The following is a 21,794-nucleotide window of genomic DNA, read 5'->3' on the forward strand; positions in this document are numbered from 1 at the left end:
CTGTCGATAGGCCAGTTTTGAAACACTGTTTTTGTAGAATCCGCAAGTGGGCATTTGGAGCTTTTTGAGGCTTATGCTGGAAAAGGAAATATCTTCATCTACAAACTAGACAGAAGCATTCTCAGAAACTTCTTTGTCATGTGGGGATTGAACTCACAGAGTTGAACACTCCTTTTCATAGAGCAGTTTTGCAACACTCTTTTTGTGGAAAGTGCAAGTGGATATTTGGTGCGATGGCGGCATCTAGTGGATAAGGAAATACATTCAGAGGAAAACAAGATACAACCATTCTCAGAAACTTCTTTGGGGTGACTGCATTCTACTCACAGAGTTGAACTTTCCTTTTGATAGAACACTTTTGAAACACTCTTTTTGTGGAATCTGCAAGTGGCTGTTTGGAGCGCTTTGAGGCCTACGCTGGAAAAGGAAATATCTTCACATAAAACCTAGACAGAAGTATTCCCAGAAAGTTTTTCCGATGTGCGCATTCAACTCACCGAGTTGAACCTTCCTTTAGATAGAGCAGTTTTGAAACACTCTTTTTGTAGTATCTGCGAGTGGATATTTGGAGTGCTTTGAGTGCTACACTGCAAAAGCAAATATCTTCACTTAGAATCTAGACAGAAGAATTCTCAGAGACTTCCCTGTGCTTTGTGCATTCAACTCACAGAGTTGAACCTTCCTTTCGATGGAACAGTTTGGAAACACTCTCGTGGTAGAATCTGCAAGTCGATATTTGGAACGTTTGGAGGCCTGTCCTGGGAAAGGAAATATCTTCCCATCAAAACTAGATAGAAGCATTCTCAGAAACATCTTTGTGATGTGCGCATTCAAGTCACAGAGTTGAAGCTTCCTTTTGATATAGCAGTTTTGAACCACTCTTTTAGTAGAATCTGCAAGTGGATGTTTGGAGAGCTAAGAGGTCAACACTGGAAAAGGAAATATCTTCACGTAAAAACTAGACGGAAGCCTTCTCAGAAACTTCAATGGGCTTTATGCGTTCAACTCACAGAGTGCAATGTTCCTTTTGATAGCGCAGTTTCAAAACACTGTTTTTGTAGAATTTGCTAGAGGATGTTTGGAGCGATGTGAGGCCTTTGCTGGGAAAGGAAATATCTTCACATAAAACCTAGACAGAAGCATTCTCAGAAACTTCTTTGTGATGAGTGCACTCTACTCACAGTGTTGCAGCTTGCTTTTGATAGAGCAGTTTTGAAACACTCTTTTGGTAGAATCTGCAAGTGGATACTTGGAGCGCTTTGAGGCCTATGCTGGAAAAGGAAATGTCTTCACATAAAAACTAGACAGAAGCATTCCAGGAAACTTCTGTATGATAAGTGCATTCAACTCACAGACTTGAACGTTCCTTTTGATAGAACTCTTTTGAAACACTCCTTTTGTAGAATTTGCAAGTGTTTATTGGGAGCGCTTTGAGGCCTCAGCTGGAAAAGGAAATATCTTCACGTAAGAACTAGACAGAAGCATTCTCAGAAACTTCTTTCTGATGAGTGCATTCAACACACAGACTTGAACCTTGCTTTTGAAAGAGCAGCTTTGAAACACTCTTTTCGTAGAATCTGCAAGTGGATATTTGGAGCGCTTTGAGGCCTCTGCTGGGAAATGAAATCTCTTCACCTAAAAACTAGACAGATGCATTCTGAGAAAGTTCTGTGTGATGAGTGCATTCAACTCACAGACTTGAACGTTCCCTTTGATAGAACAGTTTTGAAACACTCCTTTTGTAGAATCTGCAAGTGTTTATTCGGAGCACCTTGAGGCCTATGCTGGAAAAGGAAATATCTTCACATAAAAACTGAACAGAAGCATTCTGAGAAACTTCTTTGTGTTGAGTGCATTCAACTCACAGACTTGAACTTACCTACAGAAAGAGCAGTTTTGAAACACTCTTTTGGTAAAATCTGCAAGTGGTTATTTGGAGCACTTCGAGGCCTGTGCTGGGATATGGAATATCTTCACCTAAAAACTACAGAGAAGCATTCTTAGAAAGTTCTTCATGATGCATTCATTTAACTCACAGAGTGGAACCTTCCTTTTGATAGAACAGATTTGAAACACTCTTTTTGTAGAATCTGCAAGAAGATATTTGGAGTGTTTTGAGGCCTATGCTGGAAATGGAAATATCGTCACATAAAAACTAGACAGAAGCATTCTCAGAAACTTCTGTGTGATGAGTTCACTCAACTCACAGTGTTGAACCTACCAATTGATAGAGAAGTTTGGAAACACTCTTTTTGTTGAATCTGCAAGGGGATATTTGGAGCCGTTTGAGGCCTATGCTGGAAAAGGAAATATCTTCACATAAAAACTGAACAGAAGCATTCTAAGAAACTTCTTTGTGTTGAGTGCATTCAACTCACAGACTTGAACTTACCTATAGAAAGAGCAGTTTTGAAACACTCCTTTTGTAGAATCTGCAAGTGTTTATTTGGAGCACTTTGAGGCCTATGTTGGAAAAGGAAAGATCTTCATATAGAAACTAGACGGAAGCATTCTCAGAAACTTCTTTGTGATGAGTGCATTCAACTCACAGAATTGAAGCTTCCTTTCGAAAGAGCAGTTTGGAAACACTCTTCTTATAGAATCTGCAAGTTGATATTTGGAGCGCTTTGTGGCCTATGCTGGGAAATGAAATCTCTTCACCTAAAAACTAGACGGAAGCATTCTGAGAATCTTCTTTGTGATGAGTGCATTCAACTCACAGACTTCAACGTTCCTTTTGATAGAACAGTTTTGAAACACTCCTTTTGTAGAATCTGCAAGTGTTCATTCGGAACACCTTGAGGCCTATGTTGGAAAAGGAAATATCTTCACATAAAAACTAGAGAGAAGGATTCTCAGAAACTTCTTTGTGATGAGTTCATTCAACTCACAGAGTTGAACCTACCAATTGATAGGGAAGTTTGGAAACACTCTTTTTGTAGAATCTGCAAGGGGATATTTGGAGCCGTTTGAGGCCTATGCTGGAAAAGGAAATATCTTCACATAAAAACTGAACAGAAGCATTCTCAGAAACTTCTTTGTGTTGAGTGCATTCAACTCACAGACTTGAACTTACCTATAGAAAGAGCAGTTTTGAAACACTCTTTTGGTAAAATCTGCAAGTGGTTATTTGGAGCACTTCGAGGCCTGTGCTGGGATATGGAATATCCTCACCTAAAAACTACAGAGAAGCATTCTCAGAAAGTTCTTCAGGATGCATTCATTCAACTCACAGAGTTGAACCTTCCTTTTGATAGAAGAGTTTTGAAACTCTCTTTTTGTAGAATCTGCAAGAGGATATTTGGAGCGTTTTGAGGCCTATGCTGGAAAAGGAAATATCTTCACATAAAAACTAGACAGAAGCATTCTCAGAAACTTCTGTGTGATGAGTGCATTCAACTCACAGACTTGAACGTTCCTCTCGAAAGAGCAGTTTTGAAACACTCCTTTTGTAGAATCTGCAAGTGTTTATTTGGAGCGCTTTGAGGCCTATGTTGGAAAAGGAAATATCTTCACATAAAAACTAGACAGAAGCATTCTCAGAAACTTCTTTGTGATGAGTGCACTCTACTCACAGTGTTGCAGCTTGCTTTTGATAGAGCAGTTTTGAAACACTCTTTTGGTAGAATCTGCAAGTGGATACTTGGAGCGCTTTGAGGCCTATGCTGGAAAAGGAAATGTCTTCACATAAAAACTAGACAGAAGCATTCCAGGAAACTTCTGTCTGATAAGTGCATTCAACTCACAGACTTGAACGTTCCTTTTGATAGAACTCTTTTGAAACACTCCTTTTGTAGAATTTGCAAGTGTTTATTGGGAGCGCTTTGAGGCCTCAGCTGGAAAAGGAAATATCTTCACGTAAGAACTAGACAGAAGCATTCTCAGAAACTTCTTTCTGATGAGTGCATTCAACACACAGACTTGAACCTTGCTTTTGAAAGAGCAGCTTTGAAACACTCTTTTCGTAGGATCTGCAAGTGGATATTTGGAGCGCTTTGAGGCCTATGCTGGGAAATGAAATCTCTTCACCTAAAAACTAGACAGAAGCATTCTGAGAAACTTCTGTGTGATGAGTGCATTCAACTCACAGACTTGAACGTTCCCTTTGATAGAACAGTTTTGAAACACTCCTTTTGTAGAATCTGCAAGTGTTTATTCAGAGCACCTTGAGGCCTCTGCTGGAAAAGGAAATATCTTCACATAAAAACTGAACAGAAGCATTCTGAGAAACTTCTTTGTGTTGAGTGCATTCAACTCACAGACTTGAACTTACCTACAGAAAGAGCAGTTTTGAAACACTCTTTTGGTAAAATCTGCAAGTGGTTACTTGGAGCACTTCGAGGCCTGTGCTGGGATATGGAATATCTTCACCTAAAAACTACAGAGAAGCATTCTTAGAAAGTTCTTCATGATGCATTCATTTAACTCACAGAGTGGAACCTTCCTTTTGATAGAACAGATTTGAAACACTCTTTTTGTAGAATCTGCAAGAGGATATTTGGAGTGTTTTGAGGCCTATGCTGGAAATGGAAATATCGTCACATAAAAACTAGACAGAAGCATTCTCAGAAACTTCTGTGTGATGAGTGCATTCAACTCACAGACCTGAACGTTCCTCTCAAAAGAGCAGTTTTGAAACACTCCTTTTGTAGAATCTGCAAGTGTTTATTTGGAGCTCTTTGAGGCCTATGTTGGAAAAAGAAATATCTTCACATAAAAACTGGACAGAAGCATTCTCAGAAACTACTTTGTGATGAGTGCATTCTACTCACAGTGTTGAAGCTTGCTTTTGATAGAGCAGTTTTGAAACACTCTTTTGGTAGAATCTGCAAGTGGATATTTGGAGCGCTTTGAGGCCTATGCTGGAAAAGGAAATGTCTTCACATAAAAACTAGACAGAAGCATTCCAGGAAACTTCTGTATGATAAGTGCATTCAACTCACAGACTTGAACGTTCCTTTTGATAGAACTCTTTTGAAACACTCCTTTTGTAGAATTTGCAAGTGTTTATTTGGAGCGCTTTGAGGCCTCAGCTGGAAAAGGAAATATCTTCACGTAAGAACTAGACAGAAGCATTCTCAGAAACTTCTTTCCGATGAGTGCATTCAACACACAGACTTGAACCTTGCTTTTGAAAGAGCAGCTTTGAAACACTCTTTTCGTAGAATCTGCAAGTGGATATTTGGAGCGCTTTGAGGCCTATGCTGGGAAATGAAATCTCTTCACCTAAAAACTAGACAGAAGCATTCTGAGAAACTTCTGTGTGATGAGTGCATTCCACTCACAGACTTGAACGTTCCATTTGATAGAACAGTTTTGAAACACTCCTTTTGAAGAATCTGCAAGTGTTTATTCGGAGCACCTTGAGGCCTATGCTGGAATAGGAAATATCTTCACATAAAAACTGAACAGAAGCATTCTGAGAAACTTCTTTGTGTTGAGTGCATTCAACTCACAGACTTGAACTTACCCACAGAAAGAGCAGTTTTGAAACACTCTTTCGGTAAAATCTGCAAGTGGTTATTTGGAGCACTTCGAGGCCTGTGCTGGTATATGGAATATCTTCACCTAAAAACTACAGAGAAGCATTCCTAGAAAGTTCTTCATGATGCATTCATTTAACTCACAGAGTGGAACCTTCCTTTTGATAGAACAGATTTGAAACACTCTTTTTGTAGAATCTGCAAGAGGATATTTGGAGTGTTTTGAGGCCAATGCTGGAAATGGAAATATCGTCACATAAAAACTAGACAGAAGCATTCTCAGAAACTTCTGTGTGATGAGTGCATTCAACTCACAGACTTGAACGTTCCTCTCAAAAGAGTAGTTTTGAAACACTCCTTTTGTAGAATCTGCAAGTGTTTATTTGGAGCGCTTTGAGGCCTATGTTGGGAAAACAAATATCTTCACATAAAAACTGGACAGAAGCATTCTCAGAAACTTCTTTGTGATGAGTGCATTCTACTCACAGTGCTGAAGCTTGCTTTTGATAGAGCAGTTTTGAAACACTCTTTTGGTAGAATCTGCAAGTGGATACTTGGAGCGCTTTGAGGCCTATGCTGGAAAAGGAAATGTCTTCACATAAAAACTAGACAGAAGCATTCCAGGAAACTTCTGTATGATAAGTGCATTCAACTCACAGACTTGAACGTTCCTTTTGATAGAACTCTTTTGAAACACTCCTTTTGTAGAATTTGCAAGTGTTTATTGGGAGCGCTTTGAGGCCTCAGCTGGAAAAGGAAATATCTTCACGTAAGAACTAGACAGAAGCATTCTCAGAAACTTCTTTCCGATGAGTGCATTCAACACACAGACTTGAACCTTGCTTTTGAAAGAGCAGCTTTGAAACACTCTTTTCGTAGAATCTGCAAGTGGATATTTGTAGCGCTTTGAGGGCTATGCTGGGAAATGAAATCTCTTCACCTAAAAACTAGACAGAAGCATTCTGAGAAACTTCTGTGTGATGAGTGCATTCAACTCACAGACTTGAACGTTCCCTTTGATAGAACAGTTTTGAAACACTCCTTTTGTAGAATCTGCAAGTGTTTATTCGGAGCACCTTGAGGCCTATGTTGGAAAAGGAAATATCTTCACATAAAAACTAGAGAGAAGGATTCTCAGAAACTTCTTTGTGATGAGTTCATTCAACTCACAGTGTTGAACCTACCAATTGATAGAGAAGTTTGGAAACACTCTTTTTGTAGAATATGCAAGGGGATATTTGGAGCCGTTTGAGGCCTATGCTGGAAAAGGAAATATCTTCACATAAAAACTGAACAGAAGCATTCTCAGAAACTTCTTTGTGTTGAGTGCATTCAACTCACAGACTTGAACTTACCTATAGAAAGAGCAGTTTTGAAACACTCTTTTGGGAAAATCTGCAAGTGGTTATTTGGAGCACTTCGAGGCCTGTGCTGGGATATGGAATACCTTCACCTAAAAACTACAGAGAAGCATTCTCAGAAAGTTCTTCAGGATGCATTCATTCAACTCACAGAGTTGAACCTTCCTTTTGATAGAAGAGTTTTGAAACACTCTTTTTGTAGAATCTGCAAGAGGATATTTGGAGCCTTTTGAGGCCTATGCTGGAAAAGGAAATATCTTCACATAAAAACTAGACAGAAGCATTCTCATAAACTTCTGTGTGATGAGTGCATTCAACTCACAGACTTGAACGTTCCTCTCGAAAGAGCAGTTTTGAAACACTCCTTTTGTAGAATCTGCAAGTGTTTATTTGGAGCGCTTTGAGGCCTATGTTGGAAAAGGAAATATCTTCACATAAAAACTAGACAGAAGCATTCTCAGAAACTTCTTTCGATGAGTGCACTCTACTCACAGTGTTGAAGCTTGCTTTTGATAGAGCAGTTTTGAAACACTCTTTTGGTAGAATCTGCAAGTGGATACTTGGAGCGCTTTGAGGCCTATGCTGGAAAAGGAAATGTCTTCACATAAAAACTAGACAGAAGCATTCCAGGAAACTTCTGTATGATAAGTGCATTCAACTCACAGACTTGAACGTTCCTTTTGATAGAACTCTTTTGAAACACTCCTTTTGTAGAATTTGCAAGTGTTTATTGGGAGCGCTTTGAGGCCTCAGCTGGAAAAGGAAATATCTTCACGTAAGAACTAGACAGAAGCATTCTCAGAAACTTCTTTCTGATGAGTGCATTCAACACACAGACGTGAACCTTGCTTTTGAAAGAGCAGCTTTGAAACACTCTTTTCGTAGAATCTGCAAGTGGATATTTGGAGCGCTTTGAAGCCTATGCTGGGAAACGAAATCTCTTCACCTAAAAACTAGACAGAAGCATTCTGAGAAACTTCTGCGTGATGAGTGCATTCAACTCACAGACTTGAACGTTCCCTTTGATAGAACAGTTTTGAAACACTCCTTTTGTAGAATCTGCAAGTGTTTATTCAGAGCACCTTGAGGCCTCTGCTGGAAAAGGAAATATCTTCACATAAAAACTGAACAGAAGCATTCTGAGAAACTTCTTTGTGTTGAGTGCATTCAACTCAAAGACTTGAACTTACCTACAGAAAGAGCAGTTTTGAAACACTCTTTTGGTAAAATCTGCAAGTGGTTATTTGGAGCACTTCGAGGCCTGTGCTGGGATATGGAATATCCTCACCTAAAAACTACAGAGAAGCATTCTCAGAAAGTTCTTCAGGATGCATTCATTCAACTCACAGAGTTGAACCTTCCTTTTGATAGAAGAGTTTTGAAACACTCTTTTTGTAGAATCTGCAAGAGGATATTTGGAGCGTTTTGAGGCCTATGCTGGAAAAGGAAATATCTTCACATAAAAACTAGACAGAAGCATTCTCAGAAACTTCTGTGTGATGAGTGCATTCAACTCACAGACTTGAACGTTCCTCTTGAAAGAGCAGTTTTGAAACACTCCTTTTGTAGAATCTGCAAGTGTTTATTTGGAGCGCTTTGAGGCCTATGTTGGAAAAGGAAATATCTTCACATAAAAACTAGACAGAAGCATTCTCAGAAACTTCTTTGTGATGAGTGCACTCTACTCACAGTGTTGCAGCTTGCTTTTGATAGAGCAGTTTTGAAACACTCTTTTGGTAGAATCTGCAAGTGGATACTTGGAGCGCTTTGAGGCCTATGCTGGAAAAGGAAATGTCTTCACATAAAAACTAGACAGAAGCATTCCAGGAAACTTCTGTATGATAAGTGCATTCAACTCACAGACTTGAACGTTCCTTTTGATAGAACTCTTTTGAAACACTCCTTTTGTAGAATTTGCAAGTTTTTATTGGGAGCGCTTTGAGGCCTCAGCCTGAAAAGGAAATATCTTCACGTAAGAACTAGACAGAAGCATTCTCAGAAACTTCTTTCCGATGAGTGCATTCAACACACAGACTTGAACCTTGCTTTTGAAAGAGCAGCTTTGAAACACTCTTTTCGTAGAATCTGCAAGTGGATATTTGGAGCGCTTTGAGGCCTATGCTGGGAAATGAAATCTCTTCACCTAAAAACTAGACAGAAGCATTCTGAGAAACTTCTGTGTGATGAGTGCATTCAACTCACAGACTTGAACGTTCCCTTTGATAGAACAGTTTTGAAACACTCCTTTTGTAGAATCTGCAAGTGTTTATTCGGAGCACCTTGAGGCCTATGCTGGAAAAGGAAATATCTTCACATAAAAACTGAACAGAAGCATTCTGAGAAACTTCTTTGTGTTGAGTGCATTCAACTCACAGACTTGAACTTACCTACAGAAAGAGCAGTTTTGAAACACTCTTTTGGTAAAATCTGCAAGTGGTTATTTGGAGCACTTCGAGGCCTGTGCTGGGATATGGAATATCTTCACCTAAAAACTACAGAGAAGCATTCTTAGAAAGTTCTTCATGATGCATTCATTTAACTCACAGAGTGGAACCTTCCTTTTGATAGAACAGATTTGAAACACTCTTTTTGTAGAATCTGCAAGAGGATATTTGGAGTGTTTTGAGGCCTATGCTGGAAATGGAAATATCGTCACATAAAAACTAGACAGAAGCATTCTCAGAAACTTCTGTGTGATGAGTGCATTCAACTCACAGACTTGAACGTTCCTCTCAAAAGAGCAGTTTTGAAACACTCCTTTTGTAGAATCTGCAAGTGTTTATTTGGAGCTCTTTGAGGCCTATGTTGGAAAAAGAAATATCTTCACATAAAAACTGGACAGAAGCATTCTCAGAAACTTCTTTGTGATGAGTGCATTCTACTCACAGTGTTGAAGCTTGCTTTTGATAGAGCAGTTTTGAAACACTCTTTTGGTAGAATCTGCAAGTGGATATTTGGAGCGCTTTGAGGCCTATGCTGGAAAAGGAAATGTCTTCACAGAAAAACTAGACAGAAGCATTCCAGGAAACTTCTGTATGATAAGTGCATTCAACTCACAGACTTGAACGTTCCTTTTGATAGAACTCTTTTGAAACACTCCTTTTGTAGAATTTGCAAGTGTTTATTTGGAGCGCTTTGAGGCCTCAGCTGGAAAAGGAAATATCTTCACGTAAGAAGTAGACAGAAGCATTCTCAGAAACTTCTTTCCGATGAGTGCATTCAACACACAGACTTGAAACTTGCTTTTGAAAGAGCAGCTTTGAAACACTCTTTTCGTAGAATCTGCAAGTGGATATTTGGAGCGCTTTGAGGCCTATGCTGGGAAATGAAATCTCTTCACCTAAAAACTAGACAGAAGCATTCTGAGAAACTTCTGAGTGATGAGTGCATTCAACTCACAGACTTGAACGTTCCCTTTGATAGAACAGTTTTGAAACACTCCTTTTGTAGAATCTGCAAGTGTTTATTCGGAGCACCTTGAGGCCTATGTTGGAAAAGGAAATATCTTCACATAAAAACTAGAGAGAAGGATTCTCAGAAACTTCTTTGTGATGAGTTCATTCAACTCACAGTGTTGAACCTACCAATTGATAGAGTAGTTTGGAAACACTCTTTTTGTAGAATCTGCAAGGGGATATTTGGAGCCGTTTGAGGCCTATGCTGGAAAAGGAAATATCTTCACATAAAAACTGAACAGAAGCATTCTCAGAAACTTCTTTGTGTTGAGTGCATTCAACTCGCAGACATGAACTTACCTATAGAAAGAGCAGTTATGAAACACTCCTTTTGTAGAATCTGCAAGTGTTTATTTGGAGCACTTTGAGGCCTATGTTGGAAAAGGAAAGATCTTCATATAGAAACTAGACGGAAGCATTCTCAGAAACTTCTTTGTGATGAGTGCATTCAACTCACAGAATTGAAGCTTCCTTTCGAAAGAGCAGTTTGGAAACACTCTTCTTATAGAATCTGCAAGTGGATATTTGGAGCGCTTTGTGGCCTATGCTGGGAAATGAAATCCCTTCACCTAAAAACTAGACGGAAGCATTCTGAGAATCTTCTTTGTGATGAGTGCATTCAACTCACAGACTTGAACGTTCCTCTTGAAAGAGCAGTTTTGAAACACTCCTTTTGTAGAATCTGCAAGTGTTTATTTGGAGCGCTTTGAGGCCTATGTTGGAAAAGGAAATATCTTCACATAAAAACTAGACAGAAGCATTCTCAGAAACTTCTTTGTGATGAGTGCACTCTACTCACAGTGTTGCAGCTTGCTTTTGATAGAGCAGTTTTGAAACACTCTTTTGGTAGAATCTGCAAGTGGATACTTGGAGCGCTTTGAGGCCTATGCTGGAAAAGGAAATGTCTTCACATAAAAACTAGACAGAAGCATTCCAGGAAACTTCTGTATGATAAGTGCATTCAACTCACAGACTTGAACGTTCCTTTTGATAGAACTCTTTTGAAACACTCCTTTTGTAGAATTTGCAAGTGTTTATTGGGAGCGCTTTGAGGCCTCAGCTGGAAAAGGAAATATCTTCACGTAAGAACTAGACAGAAGCATTCTCAGAAACTTCTTTCCGATGAGTGCATTCAACACACAGACTTGAACCTTGCTTTTGAAAGAGCAGCTTTGAAACACTCTTTTCGTAGAATCTGCAAGTGGATATTTGGAGCGCTTTGAGGCCTATGCTGGGAAATGAAATCTCTTCACCTAAAAACTAGACAGAAGCATTCTGAGAAACTTCTGTGTGATGAGTGCATTCAACTCACAGACTTGAACGTTCCCTTTGATAGAACAGTTTTGAAACACTCCTTTTGTAGAATCTGCAAGTGTTTATTCGGAGCACCTTGAGGCCTATGCTGGAAAAGGAAATATCTTCACATAAAAACTGAACAGAAGCATTCTGAGAAACTTCTTTGTGTTGAGTGCATTCAACTCACAGACTTGAACTTACCTACAGAAAGAGCAGTTTTGAAACACTCTTTTGGTAAAATCTGCAAGTGGTTATTTGGAGCACTTCGAGGCCTGTGCTGGGATATGGAATATCTTCACCTAAAAACTACAGAGAAGCATTCTTAGAAAGTTCTTCATGATGCATTCATTTAACTCACAGAGTGGAACCTTCCTTTTGATAGAACAGATTTGAAACACTCTTTTTGTAGAATCTGCAAGAGGATATTTGGAGTGTTTTGAGGCCTATGCTGGAAATGGAAATATCGTCACATAAAAACTAGACAGAAGCATTCTCAGAAACTTCTGTGTGATGAGTGCATTCAACTCACAGACTTGAACGTTCCTCTCAAAAGAGCAGTTTTGAAACACTCCTTTTGTAGAATCTGCAAGTGTTTATTTGGATCTCTTTGAGGCCTATGTTGGAAAAAGAAATATCTTCACATAAAAACTGGACAGAAGCATTCTCAGAAACTTCTTTGTGATGAGTGCATTCTACTCACAGTGTTGAAGCTTGCTTTTGATAGAGCAGTTTTGAAACACTCTTTTGGTAGAATCTGCAAGTGGATATTTGGAGCGCTTTGAGGCCTATGCTGGAAAAGGAAATGTCTTCACATAAAAACTAGACAGAAGCATTCCAGGAAACTTCTGTATGATAAGTGCATTCAACTCACAGACTTGAACGTTCCTTTTGATAGAACTCTTTTGAAACACTCCTTTTGTAGAATTTGCAAGTGTTTATTTGGAGCGCTTTGAGGCCTCAGCTGGAAAAGGAAATATCTTCACGTAAGAAGTAGACAGAAGCATTCTCAGAAACTTCTTTCCGATGAGTGCATTCAACACACAGACTTGAAACTTGCTTTTGAAAGAGCAGCTTTGAAACACTCTTTTCGTAGAATCTGCAAGTGGATATTTGGAGCGCTTTGAGGCCTATGCTGGGAAATGAAATCTCTTCACCTAAAAACTAGACAGAAGCATTCTGAGAAACTTCTGAGTGATGAGTGCATTCAACTCACAGACTTGAACGTTCCCTTTGATAGAACAGTTTTGAAACACTCCTTTTGTAGAATCTGCAAGTGTTTATTCGGAGCACCTTGAGGCCTATGTTGGAAAAGGAAATATCTTCACATAAAAACTAGAGAGAAGGATTCTCAGAAACTTCTTTGTGATGAGTTCATTCAACTCACAGTGTTGAACCTACCAATTGATAGAGTAGTTTGGAAACACTCTTTTTGTAGAATCTGCAAGGGGATATTTGCAGCCGTTTGAGGCCTATGCTGGAAAAGGAAATATCTTCACATAAAAACTGAACAGAAGCATTCTCAGAAACTTCTTTGTGTTGAGTGCATTCAACTCGCAGACATGAACTTACCTATAGAAAGAGCAGTTTTGAAACACTCCTTTTGTAGAATCTGCAAGTGTTTATTTGGAGCACTTTGAGGCCTATGTTGGAAAAGGAAAGATCTTCATATAGAAACTAGACGGAAGCATTCTCAGAAACTTCTTTGTGATGAGTGCATTCAACTCACAGAATTGAAGCTTCCTTTCGAAAGAGCAGTTTGGAAACACTCTTCTTATAGAATCTGCAAGTGGATATTTGGAGCGCTTTGTGGCCTATGCTGGGAAATGAAATCCCTTCACCTAAAAACTAGACGGAAGCATTCTGAGAATCTTCTTTGTGATGAGTGCATTCAACTCACAGACTTCAACGTTCCTTTTGATAGAACAGTTTTGAAACACTCCTTTTGTAGAATCTGCAAGTGTTCATTCGGACCACCTTGAGGCCTATGTTGGAAAAGGAAATATCTTCACATAAAAACTAGAGAGAAGGATTCTCAGAAACTTCTTTGTGATGAGTTCATTCAACTCACAGAGTTGAACCTACCAATTGATAGAGAAGTTTGGAAACACTCTTTTTGTAGAATCTGCAAGGGGATATTTGGAGCCATTTGAGGCCTATGCTGGAAAAGGAAATATCTTCACATAAAAACTGAACAGAAGCATTCTGAGAAACTTCTTTGTGTTGAGTGCTTTCAACTCACAGACTTGAACTTACCTATAGAAAGAGCAGTTTTGAAACACTCTTTTGGTAAAATCTGCAAGTGGTTATTTGGAGCACTTCGAGGCCTGTGCTGGGATATGGAATATCCTCACCTAAAAACTACAGAGAAGCATTCTCAGAAAGTTCTTCAGGATGCATTCATTCAACTCACAGAGTTGAACCTTCCTTTTGATAGAAGAGTTTTGAAACTCTCTTTTTGTAGAATCTGCAAGAGGATATTTGGAGCGTTTTGAGGCCTATGCTGGAAAAGGAAATATCTTCACATAAAAACTAGACAGAAGCATTCTCAGAAACTTCTGTGTGATGAGTGCATTCAACTCACAGACTTGAACGTTCCTCTCGAAAGAGCAGTTTTGAAACACTCCTTTTGTAGAATCTGCAAGTGTTTATTTGGAGCGCTTTGAGGCCTATGTTGGAAAAGGAAATATCTTCACATAAAAACTAGACAGAAGCATTCTCAGAAACTTCTTTGTGATGAGTGCACTCTACTCACAGTGTTGCAGCTTGCTTTTGATAGAGCAGTTTTGAAACACTCTTTTGGTAGAATCTGCAAGTGGATACTTGGAGCGCTTTGAGGCCTATGCTGGAAAAGGAAATGTCTTCACATAAAAACTAGACAGAAGCATTCCAGGAAACTTCTGTATGATAAGTGCATTCAACTCACAGACTTGAACGTTCCTTTTGATAGAACTCTTTTGAAACACTCCTTTTGTAGAATTTGCAAGTGTTTATTGGGAGCGCTTTGAGGCCTCAGCTGGAAAAGGAAATATCTTCACGTAAGAACTAGACAGAAGCATTCTCAGAAACTTCTTTCTGATGAGTGCATTCAACACACAGACTTGAACCTTGCTTTTGAAAGAGCAGCTTTGAAACACTCTTTTCGTAGGATCTGCAAGTGGATATTTGGAGCGCTTTGAGGCCTATGCTGGGAAATGAAATCTCTTCACCTAAAAACTAGACAGAAGCATTCTGAGAAACTTCTGTGTGATGAGTGCATTCAACTCACAGACTTGAACGTTCCCTTTGATAGAACAGTTTTGAAACACTCCTTTTGTAGAATCTGCCAGTGTTTATTCAGAGCACCTTGAGGCCTCTGCTGGAAAAGGAAGTATCTTCACATAAAAACTGAACAGAAGCATTCTGAGAAACTTCTTTGTGTTGAGTGCATTCAACTCACAGACTTGAACTTACCTACAGAAAGAGCAGTTTTGAAACACTCTTTTGGTAAAATCTGCAAGTGGTTATTTGGAGCACTTCGAGGCCTGTGCTGGGATATGGAATATCTTCACCTAAAAACTACAGAGAAGCATTCTTAGAAAGTTCTTCATGATGCATTCATTTAACTCACAGAGTGGAACCTTCCTTTTGATAGAACAGATTTGAAACACTCTTTTTGTAGAATCTGCAAGAAGATATTTGGAGTGTTTTGAGGCCTATGCTGGAAATGGAAATATCTTCACATAAAAACTAGACAGAAGCATTCTCAGAAACTTCTGTGTGATGAGTACGTTCATCTCACAGACTTGAACGTTCCTCTCAAAAGAGCAGTTTTGAAACACTCCTTTTGTAGAATCTGCAAGTGTTTATTTGGAGCTCTTTGAGGCCTATGTTGGAAAAAGAAATATCTTCACATAAAAACTGGACAGAAGCATTCTCAGAAACTTCTTTGTGATGAGTGCATTCTACTCACAGTGTTGAAGCTTGCTTTTGATAGAGCAGTTTTGAAACACTCTTTTGGTAGAATCTGCAAGTGGATATTTGGAGCGCTTTGAGGCCTATGCTGGAAAAGGAAATGCCTTCACAGAAAAACTAGACAGAAGCATTCCAGGAAACTTCTGTATGATAAGTGCATTCAACTCACAGACTTGAACGTTCCTTTTGATAGAACTCTTTTGAAACACTCCTTTTGTAGAATTTGCAAGTGTTTATTTGGAGCGCTTTGAGGCCTCAGCTGGAAAAGGAAATATCTTCACGTAAGAACTAGACAGAAGCATTCTCAGAAACTTCTTTCCGATGAGTGCATTCAACACACAGACTTGAACCTTGCTTTTGAAAGAGCAGCTTTGAAACACTCTTTTCGTAGAATCTGCAAGTGGATATTTGGAGCGCTTTGAGGCCTATGCTGGGAAATGAAATCTCTTCACCTAAAAACTAGACAGAAGCATTCTGAGAAACTTCTGTGTGATGAGTGCATTCCACTCACAGACTTGAACGTTCCATTTGATAGAACAGTTTTGAAACACTCCTTTTGTAGAATCTGCAAGTGTTTATTCGGAGCACCTTGAGGCCTATGTTGGAAAAGGAAATATCTTCACATAAAAACTAGAGAGAAGGATTCTCAGAAACTTCTTTGTGATGAGTTCATTCAACTCACAGTGTTGAACCTACCAATTGATAGAGAAGTTTGGAAACACTCTTTTTGTAGAATCTGCAAGGGGATATTTAGAGCCGTTTGAGGCCTATGCTGGAAAAGGAATTATCTTCACATAAAAACTGAACAGAAGCATTCTCAGAAACTTCTTTGTGTTGAGTGCATTCAACTCGCAGACTTGAACTTACCTATAGAAAGAGCAGTTTTGAAACACTCCTTTTGTAGAATCTGCAAGTGTTTATTTGGAGCACTTTGAGGCCTATGTTGGAAAAGGAAAGATCTTCATATAGAAACTAGACGGAAGCATTCTCAGAAACTTCTTTCTGATGAGTGCATTCAACACACAGACTTGAACCTTGCTTTTGAAAGAGCAGCTTTGAAACACTCTTTTCGTAGAATCTGCAAGTGGATATTTGGAGCGCTTTGAGGCCTATGCTGGGAAATGAAATCTCTTCACCTAAAAACTAGACAGAAGCATTCTGAGAAACTTCTGTGTGATGAGTGCATTCAACTCACAGACTTGAACGTTCCCTTTGATAGAACAGTGTTGAAACACTCCTTTTGTAGAATCTGTAAGTGTTTATTCGGAGCACCTTGAGGCCTATGCTGGAAAAGGAAATATCTTCACATAAAAACTGAACAGAAGCATTCTGAGAAACTTCTTTGTGTTGAGTGCATTCAACTCACAGACTTGAACTTACCTACAGAAAGAGCAGTTTTGAAACACTCTTTTGGTAAAATCTGCAAGTGGTTATTTGGAGCACTTCGAGGCCTGTGCTGGGATATGGAATATCTTCACCTAAAAACTACAGAGAAGCATTCTTAGAAAGTTCTTCATGATGCATTCATTTAACTCACAGAGTGGAACCTTCCTTTTGATAGAACAGATTTGAAACACTCTTTTTGTAGAATCTGCAAGAAGATATTTGGAGTGTTTTGAGGCCTATGCTGGAAATGGAAATATCTTCACATAAAAACTAGACAGAAGCATTCTCAGAAACTTCTGTGTGATGAGTGCATTCAACTCACAGACTTGAACGTTCCTCTCAAAAGAGCAGTTTTGAAACACTCCTTTTGTAGAATCTGCAAGTGTTTATTTGGAGCTCTTTGAGGCCTATGTTGGAAAAAGAAATATCTTCACATAAAAACTGGACAGAAGCATTCTCAGAAACTTCTTTGTGATGAGTGCATTCTACTCACAGTGTTGAAGCTTGCTTTTGATAGAGCAGTTTTGAAACACTCTTTTGGTAGTATCTGCAAGTGGATATTTGGAGCGCTTTGAGGCCTATGCTGGAAAAGGAAATGTCTTCACAGAAAAACTAGACAGAAGCATTCCAGGAAACTTCTGTATGATAAGTGCATTCAACTCACAGACTTGAACGTTCCTTTTGATAGAACTCTTTTGAAACACTCCTTTTGTAGAATTTGCAAGTGTTTATTTGGAGCGCTTTGAGGCCTCAGCTGGAAAAGGAAATATCTTCACGTAAGAACTAGACAGAAGCATTCTCAGAAACTTCTTTCCGATGAGTGCATTCAACACACAGACTTGAACCTTGCTTTTGAAAGAGCAGCTTTGAAACACTCTTTTCGTAGAATCTGCAAGTGGATATTTGGAGCGCTTTGAGGCCTATGCTGGGAAATGAAATCTCTTCACCTAAAAACTAGACAGAAGCATTCTGAGAAACTTCTGTGTGATGAGTGCATTCAACTCACAGACTTGAACGTTCCCTTTGATAGAACAGTTTTGAAACACTCCTTTTGTAGAATCTGCAAGTGTTTATTCGGAGCACCTTGAGGCCTATGTTGGAAAAGGAAATATCTTCACATAAAAACTAGAGAGAAGGATTCTCAGAAACTTCTTTGTGATGAGTTCATTCAACTCACAGTGTTGAACCTACCAATTGATAGAGAAGTTTGGAAACACTCTTTTTGTAGAATCTGCAAGGGGATATTTGGAGCCGTTTGAGGCCTATGCTGGAAAAGGAAATATCTTCACATAAAAACTGAACAGAAGCATTCTCAGAAACTTCTTTGTGTTGAGTGCATTCAACTCGCAGACTTGAACTTACCTATAGAAAGAGCAGTTTTGAAACACTCCTTTTGTAGAATCTGCAAGTGTTTATTTGGAGCACTTTGAGGCCTATGTTGGAAAAGGAATGATCTTCATATAGAAACTAGACGGAAGCATTCTCAGAAACTTCTTTGTGATGAGTGCATTCAACTCACAGAATTGAAGCTTCCTTTTGAAAGAGCAGTTTGGAAACACTCTTCTTATAGAATCTGCAAGTGGATATTTGGAGCGCTTTGTTGCCTATGCTGGGAAATGAAATCCCTTCACCTAAAAACAAGACGGAAGCATTCTGAGAACCTTCTTTGTGATGAGTGCATTCAACTCACAGACTTAAACGTTCCTTTTGATAGAACAGTTTTGAAACACTCCTTTTGTAGAATCTGCAAGTGTTTATTCGGAGCACCTTGTGGCCTATGTTGGAAAAGGAAATATCTTCACATAAAAACTAGAGAGTAGGATTCTCAGAAACTTCTTTGTGATGAGTTCATTCAACTCACAGAGTTGAACCTACCAATTGATAGAGAAGTTTGGAAACACTCTTTTTGTAGAATCTGCAAGTGGATATTTGGAGCCGTTTGAGGCCTATGCTGGAGAAGGAAATATCTTCACATAAAAACTGAACAGAAGCATTCTGAGAAACTTCTTTGTGTTGAGTGCATTCAACTCACAGACTTGAACTTACCTATAGAAAGAGCAGTTTTGAAACACTCTTTTGGGAAAATCTGCAAGTGGTTATTTGGAGCACTTCGAGGCCTGTGCTGGGATATGGAATACCTTCACCTAAAAACTACAGAGAAGCATTCTCAGAAAGTTCTTCAGGATGCATTCATTCAACTCACAGAGTTGAACCTTCCTTTTGATAGAAGAGTTTTGAAACACTCTTTTTGTAGAATCTGCAAGAGGATATTTGGAGCGTTTTGAGGCCTATGCTGGAAAAGGAAATATCTTCACATAAAAACTAGACAGAAGCATTCTCATAAACTTCTGTGTGATGAGTGCATTCAACTCACAGACTTGAACGTTCCTCTCGAAAGAGCAGTTTTGAAACACTCCTTTTGTAGAATCTGCAAGTGTTTATTTGGAGCGCTTTGAGGCCTATGTTGGAAAAGGAAATATCTTCACATAAAAACTAGACAGAAGCATTCTCAGAAACTTCTTTCGATGAGTGCACTCTACTCACAGTGTTGAAGCTTGCTTTTGATAGAGCAGTTTTGAAACACTCTTTTGGTAGAATCTGCAAGTGGATACTTGGAGCGCTTTGAGGCCTATGCTGGAAAAGGAAATGTCTTCACATAAAAACTAGACAGAAGCATTCCAGGAAACTTCTGTCTGATAAGTGCATTCAACTCACAGACTTGAACGTTCCTTTTGATAGAACTCTTTTGAAACACTCCTTTTGTAGAATTTGCAAGTGTTTATTGGGAGCGCTTTGAGGCCTCAGCTGGAAAAGGAAATATCTTCACGTAAGAACTAGACAGAAGCATTCTCAGAAACTTCTTTCTGATGAGTGCATTCAACACACAGACTTGAACCTTGCTTTTGAAAGAGCAGCTTTGAAACACTCTTTTCGTAGAATCTGCAAGTGGATATTTGGAGCGCTTTGAGGCCTATGCTGGGAAACGAAATCTCTTCACCTAAAAACTAGACAGAAGCATTCTGAGAAACTTCTGCATGATGAGTGCATTCAACTCACAGACTTGAACGTTCCCTTTGATAGAACAGTTTTGAAACACTCCTTTTGTAGAATCTGCAAGTGTTTATTCAGAGCACCTTGAGGCCTCTGCTGGAAAAGGAAATATCTTCACATAAAAACTGAACAGAAGCATTCTCAGAAACTTCTTTGTGTTGAGTGCATTCAACTCACAGACTTGAACTTACCTACAGAAAGAGCAGTTTTGAAACACTCTTTTGGTAAAATCTGCAAGTGGTTATTTGGAGCACTTCGAGGCCTGTGCTGGGATATGGAATATCCTCACCTAAAAACTACAGAGAAGCATTCTCAGAAAGTTCTTCAGGATGCATTCATTCAACTCACAGAGTTGAACCTTCCTTTTGATAGAAGAGTTTTGAAACACTCTTTTTGTAGAATCTGCAAGAGGATATTTGGAGCGTTTTGAGGCCTATGCTGGAAAAGGAAATATCTTCACATAAAAACTAGACAGAAGCATTCTCAGAAACTTCTGTGTGATGAGTGCATTCAACTCACAGACTTGAACGTTCCTCTTGAAAGAGCAGTTTTGAAACACTCCTTTTGTAGAATCTGCAAGTGTTTATTTGGAGCGCTTTGAGGCCTACGTTGGAAAAGGAAATATCTTCACATAAAAACTAGACAGAAGCATTCTCAGAAACTTCTTTGTGATGAGTGCACTCTACTCACAGTGTTGCAGCTTGCTTTTGATAGAGCAGTTTTGAAACACTCTTTTGGTAGAATCTGCAAGTGGATACTTGGAGCGCTTTGAGGCCTATGCTGGAAAAGGAAATGTCTTCACATAAAAACTAGACAGAAGCATTCCAGGAAACTTCTGTATGATAAGTGCATTCAACTCACAGACTTGAACGTTCCTTTTGATAGAACTCTTTTGAAACACTCCTTTTGTAGAATTTGCAAGTGTTTATTGGGAGCGCTTTGAGGCCTCAGCTGGAAAAGGAAATATCTTCACGTAAGAACTAGACAGAAGCATTCTCAGAAACTTCTTTCCGATGAGTGCATTCAACACACAGACTTGAACCTTGCTTTTGAAAGAGCAGCTTTGAAACACTCTTTTCGTAGAATCTGCAAGTGGATATTTGGAGCGCTTTGAGGCCTATGCTGGGAAATGAAATCTCTTCACCTAAAAACTAGACAGAAGCATTCTGAGAAACTTCTGTGTGATGAGTGCATTCAACTCACAGACTTGAACGTTCCCTTTGATAGAACAGTTTTGAAACACTCCTTTTGTAGAATCTGCAAGTGTTTATTCGGAGCACCTTGAGGCCTATGCTGGAAAAGGAAATATCTTCACATAAAAACTGAACAGAAGCATTCTGAGAAACTTCTTTGTGTTGAGTGCATTCAACTCACAGACTTGAACTTACCTACAGAAAGAGCAGTTTTGAAACACTCTTTTGGTAAAATCTGCAAGTGGTTATTTGGAGCACTTCGAGGCCTGTGCTGGGATATGGAATATCTTCACCTAAAAACTACAGAGAAGCATTCTTAGAAAGTTCTTCATGATGCATTCATTTAACTCACAGAGTGGAACCTTCCTATTGATAGAACAGATTTGAAACACTCTTTTTGTAGAATCTGCAAGAAGATATTTGGAGTGTTTTGAGGCCTATGCTGGAAATGGAAATATCGTCACATAAAAACTAGACAGAAGCATTCTCAGAAACTTCTGTGTGATGAGTGCATTCAACTCACAGACTTGAACGTTCCTCTCGAAAGAGCAGTTTGGAGCACTCCTTTTGTAGAATCTGCAAGTGTTTATTTGGAGCTCTTTGAGGCCTATGTTGGAA

The sequence above is a fragment of the Pongo pygmaeus genome, chromosome 4 (genome assembly GCF_028885625.2).
Source record: "Pongo pygmaeus isolate AG05252 chromosome 4, NHGRI_mPonPyg2-v2.0_pri, whole genome shotgun sequence".
In the NCBI taxonomy this organism is placed as follows: Eukaryota; Metazoa; Chordata; class Mammalia; order Primates; family Hominidae; genus Pongo; species Pongo pygmaeus.